Source organism: Aquarana catesbeiana, linkage group LG02 (assembly GCF_042186555.1).
Source record: "Aquarana catesbeiana isolate 2022-GZ linkage group LG02, ASM4218655v1, whole genome shotgun sequence".
Taxonomy (NCBI): domain Eukaryota; kingdom Metazoa; phylum Chordata; class Amphibia; order Anura; family Ranidae; genus Aquarana; species Aquarana catesbeiana.
Window position 1 is genome coordinate 445,606,113 of NC_133325.1, and position 11,205 is coordinate 445,617,317.

Genomic DNA, 11,205 nt, shown 5'->3' on the forward strand with positions numbered 1-11,205 from the left:
GGGGACCCTAGGATCGATATATAAATGAGTTAAGGTCCCACTCCATGTTCAACCCAAATGGGAAGTAGGACATGAGCTCATGGATCCAATAAGTCTCCGAATGGGAGACTCCGCGGAGGCGGGACTCACCCCTCCAATGGGGGATAAATTTATCAATCACTTGGAAGAGTGTACCAGTAGGGTCCTTATTGTGATATTGTAAATAGTGACGGGGTACAGTGTGTTTACTTTTGCCACTTTTAATGCCCGCAATATGTTCGTTCACTCGTACGGAGAATGTCCTGATGGTACGGCCTACATATTGCTTTTTGCAGGGGCAAGTCAGCAGATATACAACAAATTGGGTAGCACAGGTGGCAAAGTGTCTCATGGAGTAAACACATGAAGTGACAGTAGACAGGAACGTGTCTGTTTTGCGTCTCCCTGCGATGTTGTGGACACACACGTTACATTTTCGGCATGGGTAATAACCCTTACACTGTTGAAAGAAAGAAACTTTTCTTGGAGGGTCAATCACATTGGGAGCAATTTGCCCCTGTATCGATCGTGCACCTCTGAAGATGACTCCAGCCTGTTCAGGAAGGACAGGGCCCAGAAGTCTGTCACTTCTGAGCACCTTCTAATGTTTCCTAAAAATGTTACTAATGTATCTAGACTGTATAGAGTGTGTAGTGAAAAAAGCCCATCGGGATCTAGAGTCTGAGGGATTTTTGGGGTGTTCAACCAGAGTGGAGATCTGGACGACCGATATATTATTTCCGGTGCCCCTGGTCCTCACGAGTTCCATAGACCTCCATTCTATTAAGTTTCCCACAGCTCCGGTCATGTGACATTGCTTGAATTTATGGCTAGTCACCTGACCTTAAGGCCTGCTATTGCGGGCTTTGTGTGGTTGACTCCTCTTTGTGTGTCCATGTGCAGCGTTCCCTGTCTACCACATGGTCCGTGAACCGTGTTTTTGCGTTTTTTTCTGACGTGACGTTTTTCCTCCTGTCCGCCAGGTGACCACTCGGCCACGTGATTGTGTGTTCCCCTGGTCTTGTGTTTTAATTATTTATTTATTATTTCTATATACAGGCAGTGTGGGAGAGGTGATTCATGCCCCTGTTGAAGGCCCATTGGTCGAAACGCGTAGGGCCGCTGTCACTCTTCGCATTGCCTACCATTTTTATTGTTTGTGATCATTTTTATTGTATGTGATCACTTTTACCTGTATGGTGGTTTTTAGCAATAAACTATCCTTTTTGACCTGCACTATGCGGAAGCATATCCTTCTTTTCCCACATATCGTCTGGATGTGAGTTGATGTTTGTTCCATGCACCCATCATCGAGATCCTATTTTGATGTTCTTGGGACCGAGTGGATCCGGAAGCTACCCACCATCCCTGGGGATTCCATCTTGGAGGCCATCCACACACTTGCCTGACGTGGCACAATGCCTGTTTAACTATATACTGCCGGTATTACAGTCCACCTCATCTGGTAAGAGCATTTACATCTCACTATATTTGGATGATCCTTCATTTTGGATGTTTCCATCATGGATTGAGTTGTGTCCCCGATTCACCTCACCATTACTGGATTTTTTGAACTTTCCCTCTCACTTTGTGATAATATTTTTTCATTCAAGGTTTATCACATTATTTTGTTTGTAGATGGATGTTTGCATATAACATTTAGTTGTATTTCATTAATAACACACATGGTGGTTAACATTTGTGTTCATTTTTAGCGCTACATTTTGCCATTTTCGGCCATACAATATACAAAGAATCGTTTAAACACTCTTTTTCGAAAAACGAACTCTCGGTCATGAGAGCAAACGATAGTGCCATTATGTAATGACTGATAAATCATTCAATGGACATAAATGAATCAATTTTTTCACATATACCTAGTGCAAACAGTTTGGACGAGGAACACATTAACCTTTCAATTTATCGTTCTTCGGGAGAAAATTTACAATCTTGTCCTTCGTTTTTTTGGCTCAAAAACGTCACAACCAATTTCCCATTTGTGCCCATTAATTGGCCGAAAAAGGAACAGACTGTCCAAATGACAGAATTTGAGCCGATTCTTCGTATAGTGTATGGCCAGCATTAGTCCCAAACATTGTTGACTACTCACTCTGTCCTCTCTTGCTTCTGTGCCTCAAGGAAGAACTCCTCCTGTGTGTTTTGGTAGGATCCTTCCAGCAGACGACCCAAGGCAGGACACCCTCCCCAGAATAGGGTGCACCCTTGAGGGCCATGACAGCCTCCTTAACACTGTATCTCCATATTCCACCCGACTGCCCTGCTGACATGGCCCATGACTATTTAGGAGTTTGGCTAAGTCCTCATAAATATGCATTTCAGCTCCTCCTTGCCCCCACCCTCTAATTCTAGAAGTTTCTCCAAACTTCCTGAACAGGAGGAGGCCCCAGAGGGCTGCCAGGGGAAGCGCATGCGCGGTCTGCTCCAAGATGGCTGCTTAAGTCCGGAGCTCCGCACTGCCTCAGCCACTCGGCTGCAAAAAACACCCACACCGCGGGCGGAACAGCTGGGGCACAAGCCCATGAAGGCAGGATGGTACAGGAGGGACCTAGAGCTGCTCTTCAGAGCGTCGGCGGGATGGGCCGAATCCAAGATGGCGGACGCCATGCTGCAGACTACACAGAACGCTAAGGAGAGGCAGGGAGACAAGCTGTCTTATGCTGCAGTGACCCGCTCCTCTCATCCTGGGACCCCAGTGAGTACTATCAAACATGCTGCTCTCACCCCAGCATTGACAGAGCCCAGTACTCCACAGTCACTGGAGGAGCCTCAGCACATGTCTATGGGGCCTACCTCTGCTAATACAGGGACAGGGCCTGTAATGGCTGACATCCCCTCTCACACACTGCTTTCAGCTCCAGACCTCTTCTCCCAACTGTCAGCCCTTTTAGACAGAGGCCTAGCTCAAACTGCAGCTAAAATCACGGGAGACATCAGGGAAGACTTCCAGGTACTAGGCTCCCGGATGGAAGCAATTGAGGATAAACTTGACCAGACCATTTCTAAAACCAGACAGAACTCTGCCCACATCCAAGTATTACAGGATCAGCTGGACATTGCGCTCTCTCGTATCGATGATCTTGAGAATAGATCTAGAAGGGAGAACTTCAGAATTAGGGGGCTTCCAGAATCGATAACGGACACAATATCGGTTGTTCAAGACTTTCTCAAACTGATTATCCCTGACATTCCTTTTCATAAGTTGGAGATAGACCGAGCTCACAGGACATTGGGACCCCTTAGGAAAGACGGCCTACCTAGGGATATAGTGGTCAAACCTCACTACTTTTCGGTGAAGGAAGAAGTTATGAAAAAATGCAGATATACCATACCATACCATACAAGTATTTGCTGACATCTCACCAACCACAATACAAAAAAGGAGGTCGCTGAAACCCTTGCTTACTGTTCTATCTCAACGTGAGATCAAATATAAATGGGCCTTCCCCTTTGCACTGAAGTTTGACTACAAAGGCAAGACACACTCCTTCCGCAGCCTACAAGATGATGAACGGCTACTCCTAGATCTTCACCTAATTTCACAAGAATCAGCAATGGACATGACAAATTCGTCTGCAGGATCTTCCAAACGCCCTTCTCCAGCGAGCCCTCTTCAGCCGGTCTGGGACAAGCCCAAATACAAACGCTCCAAAGAGGCCAGACCTCCATGACACTGCGAGTCAAGAATTTTTCTTAACACTAACTTTATACCTGGATTCTCTCCTCAGTTTTCAGTCTGAGTTCAGAGAGACTCTGGGACAGATGTCTCCCTGATGAGGGGGGGAAGAGGGGAGAAAAGGGAAAGTTTCTTGGGGTTTTGGTTTCAGTTGCCTTTTTCCCTTTTTTTTCTCTTTTTTTTCCCCCTTCTTTATTGTCCTCTCATTTCTAGTTAATTGATTACTGGCATCTGTACCCATTGCGGCCTATAGAGGTCCTTCTCATGAGAGCTAACTACAGGGTTACAATGTTGCTGTAGGCTCTCATGGATATTGGTCAGGGCTTAATATTATTTCCCCGTTTAGCACTTGCCTCCCGGTGGTTTTTGGCATATAGTTACTACTATTAATAACCGTGGAAGTTTATCCTCCACTAATAGCAGTAGAAAAGCTTGCAGGTTGGGTCCGGTTATGCTCCCCCTGGATTGGATAATGACGAGTCCTCCCCTCCGGTTTCTTTTTTCCCGGGGGGGGGGATTACTGGGTGGTGGGTGGTTGGGGACCCCTGATCCCCCAAATCAGAGTGATTTTATTTTTACAGTTTTGTTGTTTAATTTAAGGTGCGCCGAGGCTGGGGCAGTCATGCCGCGCCTCACCCTACCCCAAGGTTTAGGTAATTCCTTCTCCCTGGGTTAGGAGTCCGCCCTGTACGCAGGGACTGGACGTGTCTTGTTCTCCAATGAGTGATGTGCTCCGATGCCTTCACTACTCTCTCAAGCCCCTAGGAGGGTTGAAGCACCCTTCCTCACCTTCCCCTTTTCCCCCTCTTATTCTTTCCTCTCTAACTAATCTTGTCTTTGCAGTCGGTCGTCTGCCTGTCGATGTCCATTTTTCACACAAGAAGCGAAGGACTCCCTTCTCTGCACTGGATGCGGTTTCCCTCAGCTCCTTAGATCAGGTAAGCGTTGGTGGATTGGTGGTAGGACCACCCCCTCTGCTCCATGGCTGTTGATAATTTATCGTCTTCCCCACTAAGGGTTGCGACTCATAATACCCAAGGGCTAAACTCACCTTCTAAACGAAGGAAGGTCCTGGACTATATGAAGTCCCGCAAAACTGATATCTTGTTTCTTCAAGAAACACACTTCCCGATCCGGTACAATCCCACTTTCCTTCATGCCCAATTCCCCTTATTCTATTTAGCTAACACGGAAGATAAAACTAGGGGGGTAGCTATCCTCGTTTCCAAGAGTTGTAGATTTACCTTACAACAGGTGCTGCGGGACCCAGAGGGGAGGTATATCCTTGTGAAGGGTTCTATAGAGGGTAGACTATTTTCTCTGGTATCCTGCTACGCCCGGAATGCGGGTCAACTCAAATTCTTCAGTAATCTGTTTAAGACTCTTGATCCCCTTCTAGAAGGCTCCACAATCTTTGGCGGAGACTCTAATGTGGCCTTTGACCAGGGCTTAGATAGATCCAAACCACCCCATGCTCAAACCATTCGCCCAACTAGGACCAGCTCTAAGATAGCCAAATTGATATACTCACAAGGTCTCACGGACATTTGGAGGGAGTTAAATCCAACCAAAAAAGACTATACTCATTTCTCCCATGCTCACCAATCTTATGCCCGACTGGAGCATTTGTTGGTCTCCAATAGCCTAATTCCGTTAGCCCGAAAAGCACAGATTACAGACACAGTGTGGTCCGATCACTCATTGTTGAGTGTTACAATAAACAACCAAGCCCCATAAAAAAAAAACACCTTCTGGAGATTAACAGAAACAATTATTTCTGACCCTATTAGGAAAGTAGAAATCGAAAAGGCTATCTCTGACTACTTTACACTAAAGCGGTCTCAGCTGAAACCTTATGGGCTGCTCATAAGGCAACCATTCGAGGGAAACTAATCCAAATATCTTCCCAAATTAAAAGGGAACACAGGGTGGACATAGACAATCTTGAAAAGACCTTCCAAAAACTATGTTCGGAGCACAAGAGAGATCCAGCCCGGATTCCGGTGTCCCGGCTGGATGCAGCACGCCTGGAGCTCAATTTAGCTCTTACAGCCAAGGCAGAAAAACGCATTTTATGGCAAGGAGCGAAATACTACTACCAAAAAGATAAAACTGGGTCTCTCTTGGCCTCCCGACTCACACCACGTACTCACTCGTACACCTTCCCTAGAATTAAAATAGCAGGCCAACAACACACGGCAAATCCACTGAAGGTCATGGAAGCCTTCCACAGATTCTATGCCGATCTTTATAGTGAACATAAGTCGAGTGGGACTCGGGATGTTACCAAATTCTTGAGTGACCTGCCAATTCCCACTCTGTCAGCAGAACACAGGGATAGACTTGAAGCTCCTGTAACTACTGAGGAAGTCTTAGCAGTAATAAAAAACCTAAAGAGCCGTTCAGCTCCGGGTCCAGATGGCTTCTCCACACCATATTATAAAACTTTTGCGAACATTTTAGCACCGTACCTAGCCAAATTTATTAACTCTAAAATCAAAGGGGAACCTCTGGACCCACAGATGAATGTTCATTCATCACCGTCATCCCAAAACCGGACAAGGACCCGGGAGAAGTCTCTAACTACAGACCCATATCTCTGATCAATAACGATCTTAAAATAATGACTAAAATTATGGCTGACCGCTTAGCGTCCTTTATCGGGTCTTATATAGATAAGGACCAGGTCGGGTTCATTCCTGGACGGCAGGGCCCTGACCAAATCAGAAGAACAGTTGATGTGGTCTCGATCTTACAGTCAGGCTGGGATGGCGGTGATGATCAAAAAGGTATGTTGTTGTCGCTAGACCTACAAAAGGCTTTCGACTCCGTTTCCTGGTCATATCTGTTCTCTATTCTAGAAAGATGGGGCTTTGGCCCCCGATTCTCCGGACTACTTAAATCAGTATATTCTAACCCTGAGGCTAGGATTAAATTACAAGGACAATTATCAGAACCTATTAAAATAGCGAGAGGGACCCGCCAGGGATGCCCGCTATTGCCACTTACATTTGCGAAAGCAATCGAATCGTTAGCGATTGCTATCCGCACTAACCCTGACATAGCAGGGGTCAGATGTGGCCCTAAAATTCACAAATGCGGCTTATTTGCTGATGACCTCATTCTCTACCTTACGTCCCCGGTTACATCCCTCCCTGTCGTCTGTAAGCTCCTGGAGGAATTTGCCAAGACTTCAGGATTACATGTCAACTATTCTAAATCCCAAGCACTCAATGTGTCACTCTCAGAGTCACTAGTATCTCGATTGAAGGCCTCCTTCCGCTTTTCGTGGAGTGAGTCCTCCATACGTTATCTTGGTATCAATCTCACACCTAAATTTGAACAACTATACCAGGCTAATTACCCCCCCATCTACAAGAAATTGGAATCAGATCTTAAACAATGGTCCCCGCACAAACTATCCTGGCTAGGTAAGATAAACTCTATCAAAATGACCCTACTCCCAAGACTTTTATATATATTTCGTTCACTCCCGATCGCCATTAGATAGGACCATCTCCTGGCGTTCCAAAACAAGGTGGTCAAATTTATATGGGGAAAGTCTGGCCATCGACTTGCGAGACAATCCTTATTTAATATGAAAAATAGGGGGGGGACTGGGCCTTCCAAATTTTCTTTGGTACTACCAAGCTGCTAGACTGGCTCAACTATCAATTGTTTATTCTAAATCAGCCAGACCTGATTGGGTATAAATGGAGAGGCAAGCAGTTCCATCTTTCACTAAATTTTCCTCCTCTGGTGCCCTCCACAGTCTAGGCCTCCCATCCTATCTCCCTCCTTGTCACAGTCAATGAGGATTTGGGACTCTCTTAGGAAGGACCCCTCTTTGGTATCACAAAGCAAACCCTTAGCCCATATTTTTCGTAACCCGGATTTCCATCCGGGCCTGGATATCAAAGCATTTCAGTGGTGGCTAGACAGGGGAATGTACCGGATCGGGAACTATTTTACCTCAGCTGGACCAATTTCTCTAGCCCATTGCATTAAACATCTGGACCTACCCATTTCGGAGAGGTTCAGATATATGCAATTATCACACTTTCTTCATTCCATTTGGGTCTCTAAACCGGATCCACCTCAATTCACCCCATATGAACAGTGGTGTGGGCAGCTTTTGGAGCAGAGGGGAGGGATCTCCATAATCTACTCCTCGCTTGCAACAAGCGGTAGGAAAACAAAATTCATGCTGGAGTGGGAGAGGGATATTCAGGAATCCTGGGACCTGGAACACTGGCACAAAACCTTCTTTAGAACCTTTAAAGGCATACTAAATATTACTTTAATCGAAGCTAGCTTGAAGGTCATCACAAGATGGTACCTAACCCCCTCCAGGCTTTCCCTCATGTATCCCTCGGTCTCTCCACTATGCTTCGGCGGTTCTCATATGAGGGGTACCATGGTAACCCTAACCCAATTAGGACTCACAAACTTACAGCATGAGTCAGAGTTAGATTTTCCTACACTACACTACTAGTAGCACACACTAGAGGGTGCTACATGTGTTAAAGCAAAGTTCCAGCCATTTCTGTGTTTATTAAAAGTCAGCAGCTACAAAAAGTGTAGCTGCTGACTTCTAATAAATAAACACTCACCTGTTTACACAATTGTAGATGAGATTATTAACCTTACTACCACTGATATAGGTTTATTAAATGAAGAAATGGCTCAGCTTAAAAAAGTAGTATTAGAGCACAGATTAACGCTAAATTATCTCACTGCAGCTCAAGGTAGGATGTGTAAGGTATTTCGCACTGACTGTTGTATATACATTTCTGATAATGAGGACATTATTAAAGAGCATCTTGCTAAGATAAGAGAACTACAGAATAAGGCCAGAGATATTGCTAAAGATGGATGGAACCCCTTTCAGGGTTTAGGAGGTTTTGGTGACTTTTTATATGGCATAGCAACATGGTTACAGAAACTAGGCGCTTACATTGTGATGTTAATATTTCTCATATTTGTTATTTACTTTCTCATCAGGCTATGCCTCTGTGTGACTACCCACTGTACCAACAAATGGTCCACCAGCCCTGATGAACCCATTATTGTGAGAAAGCTAGGAGAGAGCTGAACAGGACGCCGTCTCTCTGCGCCAATGTAACAGGAGTTACCAGCAATAGGCTGAATGTAACGCGGAGAAGAATGGTGTCAAATAAACAAAAGGAGGGAAATGACATGGACATTCACTGTACTGTTTATTTAAGCACAAGAGACTCCATTTTGTTCTCACTGTAACCTTCACCTAACACACAGACACATCTCCTACTAAACGCTCTCTACTCCCCCCTCCCTTCTCATTGTTTTATTTTTGCAATTGTTCTATTCGCTAGCTTTTAACCACTTGCCGACCGCCGCACGACTATATACGTCAACAGAGCGGCACGGGCAGGCAAAAGGACTTACAGGTACGTCCTTGCCTGCCCGCGAGTGGGGGGTCCGATCGGACCCCCCCCCGGTGCCTGCGGCGGTCGGCAAATCTCCCCCGGCGATCGGTGGTGAGGGGGAGGCCATCCATTCGTGGCCCCCCCCTCGCGATCGCTCCCAGCCAATGGGATCATTTCCCTGCCTCTGTATTGTACACAGAGGCAGAGGAAATGATGTCATCTCTCCTCGGCTCGGTATTTTCCGTTCCGGGCCGAGGAGAGAAGACTGCAATGTGAGTGCACAACACACACACACACAGTAGAACATGCCAGGCACACAAAACACCCCGATCCCCCCCCGATCGCCCCCGATCCCCCCCCCAATCACCCCCCCCCGTCACAAACTGACACCAAGCAGGTTTTTTTTTTTTTTTCTGATTACTGTATTGGTGTCAGTTTGTGACAGTTACAGTGTTAGGGCAGTGAGTGTTAGGCCCCCTTTAGGTCTAGGATACCCCCCTAACCCCCCCTAATAAAGTTTTAACCCCTTGATCACCCCCCGTCACCAGTGTCGCTAAGCGATAATTTTTCTGATCGCTGTATTAGTGTCGCTGGTGACGCTAGTTAGTGAGGTAAATATTTAGGTTCGCCGTCAGCGTTTTATAGCGACAGGGACCCCCATATACTACCTAATAAATGTTTTAACCCCTTGATTGCCCCCTAGTTAACCCTTTCACCACTGATCACTGTATAACCGTTACGGGTGACGCTGGTTAGTTTGTTTATTTTTTATAGTGTCAGGGCACCCGCCGTTTATTACCGAATAAAGATTTAGCCCCCTGATTGCCCGGCGGTGATATGCGTCGCCCCAGGCAACGTCAGATTAGCGCCAGTACTGCTAACACCCACGCACGCAGCATACGCCTCCCTTAGTGGTATAGTATCTGTACGGATCAATATCTGATCCGATCAGATCTATACTAGTGTCCCCAGCAGTTTAGGGTTCCCAAAAACACAGTGTTAGCGGGATCAGCCCAGATACCTGCTAGCACCTGCGTTTTGCCCCTCCGCCCGGCTCGGCCCAGCCCACCCAAGTGCAGTATCGATCGATCACGGTCACTTACAAAACACTAAACGCATAACTGCAGCGTTCGCAGAGTCAGGCCTGATCCCTGCGATCGCTAACAGTTTTTTTGGTAGCGTTTTGGTGAACTGGCAAGCACCAGCCCCAGGCAGCGTCAGGTTAGTGCCAGTAGCGCTAACACCCACGCATCGTACACCTCCCTTAGTGGTATAGTATCTGAACGCATCAATATCTGATCCGATCAGATCTATACTAGCGTCCCCAGCAGTTTAGGGTTCCCAAAAACACAGTGTTAGCGGGATCAGCCCAGATACCTGCTAGCACCTGCATTTTGCCCCTCCGCCCGGCTCGGCCCAGCCCACCCAAGTGCAGTATCGATCGATCACTGTCACTTACAAAACACTAAACGCATAACTGCAGCGTTCGCAGAGTCAGGCCTGATCCCTGCGATCGCTAACAGTTTTTTTGGTAGCGTTTTGGTGAACTGGCAAGCACCAGCCCCAGGCAGCGTCAGGTTAGTGCCAGTAGCGCTAACACCCACGCACGCACCGTACACCTCCCTTAGTGGTATAGTATCTGAACTGATCAATATCTGATCTGATCCGATCAGATCTATACTGGCATCCCCAGCAGTTTAGGGTTCCCAAAAACGCAGTGTTAGTGGGATCAGCCCAGATACCTGCTAGCACCTGCGTTTTGCCCCTCCGCCCGGCCCAGCCCAGCCCACCCAAGTGCAGTATCGATCGATCACTGTCACTTACAAAACACTAAACGCATAGCTGCAGCGTTCGCAGAGTCAGGCCTGATCCCTGCGATAGTTAACAGTTTTTTGGTAGCGTTTTGATGTACTGGTAAGCGCCAGCGGCCTAGTACACCCCGGTCGTAGTCAAACCAGCACTGCAGTAACACTTGGTGACGTGGCGAGTCCCATAAGTGCAGTTCAAGCTGGTGAGGTGACAAGCACAAGTAGTGTCCCGCTGCCACCAAGAAGACAAACACAGGCCCGTCGTGCCCATAATGCC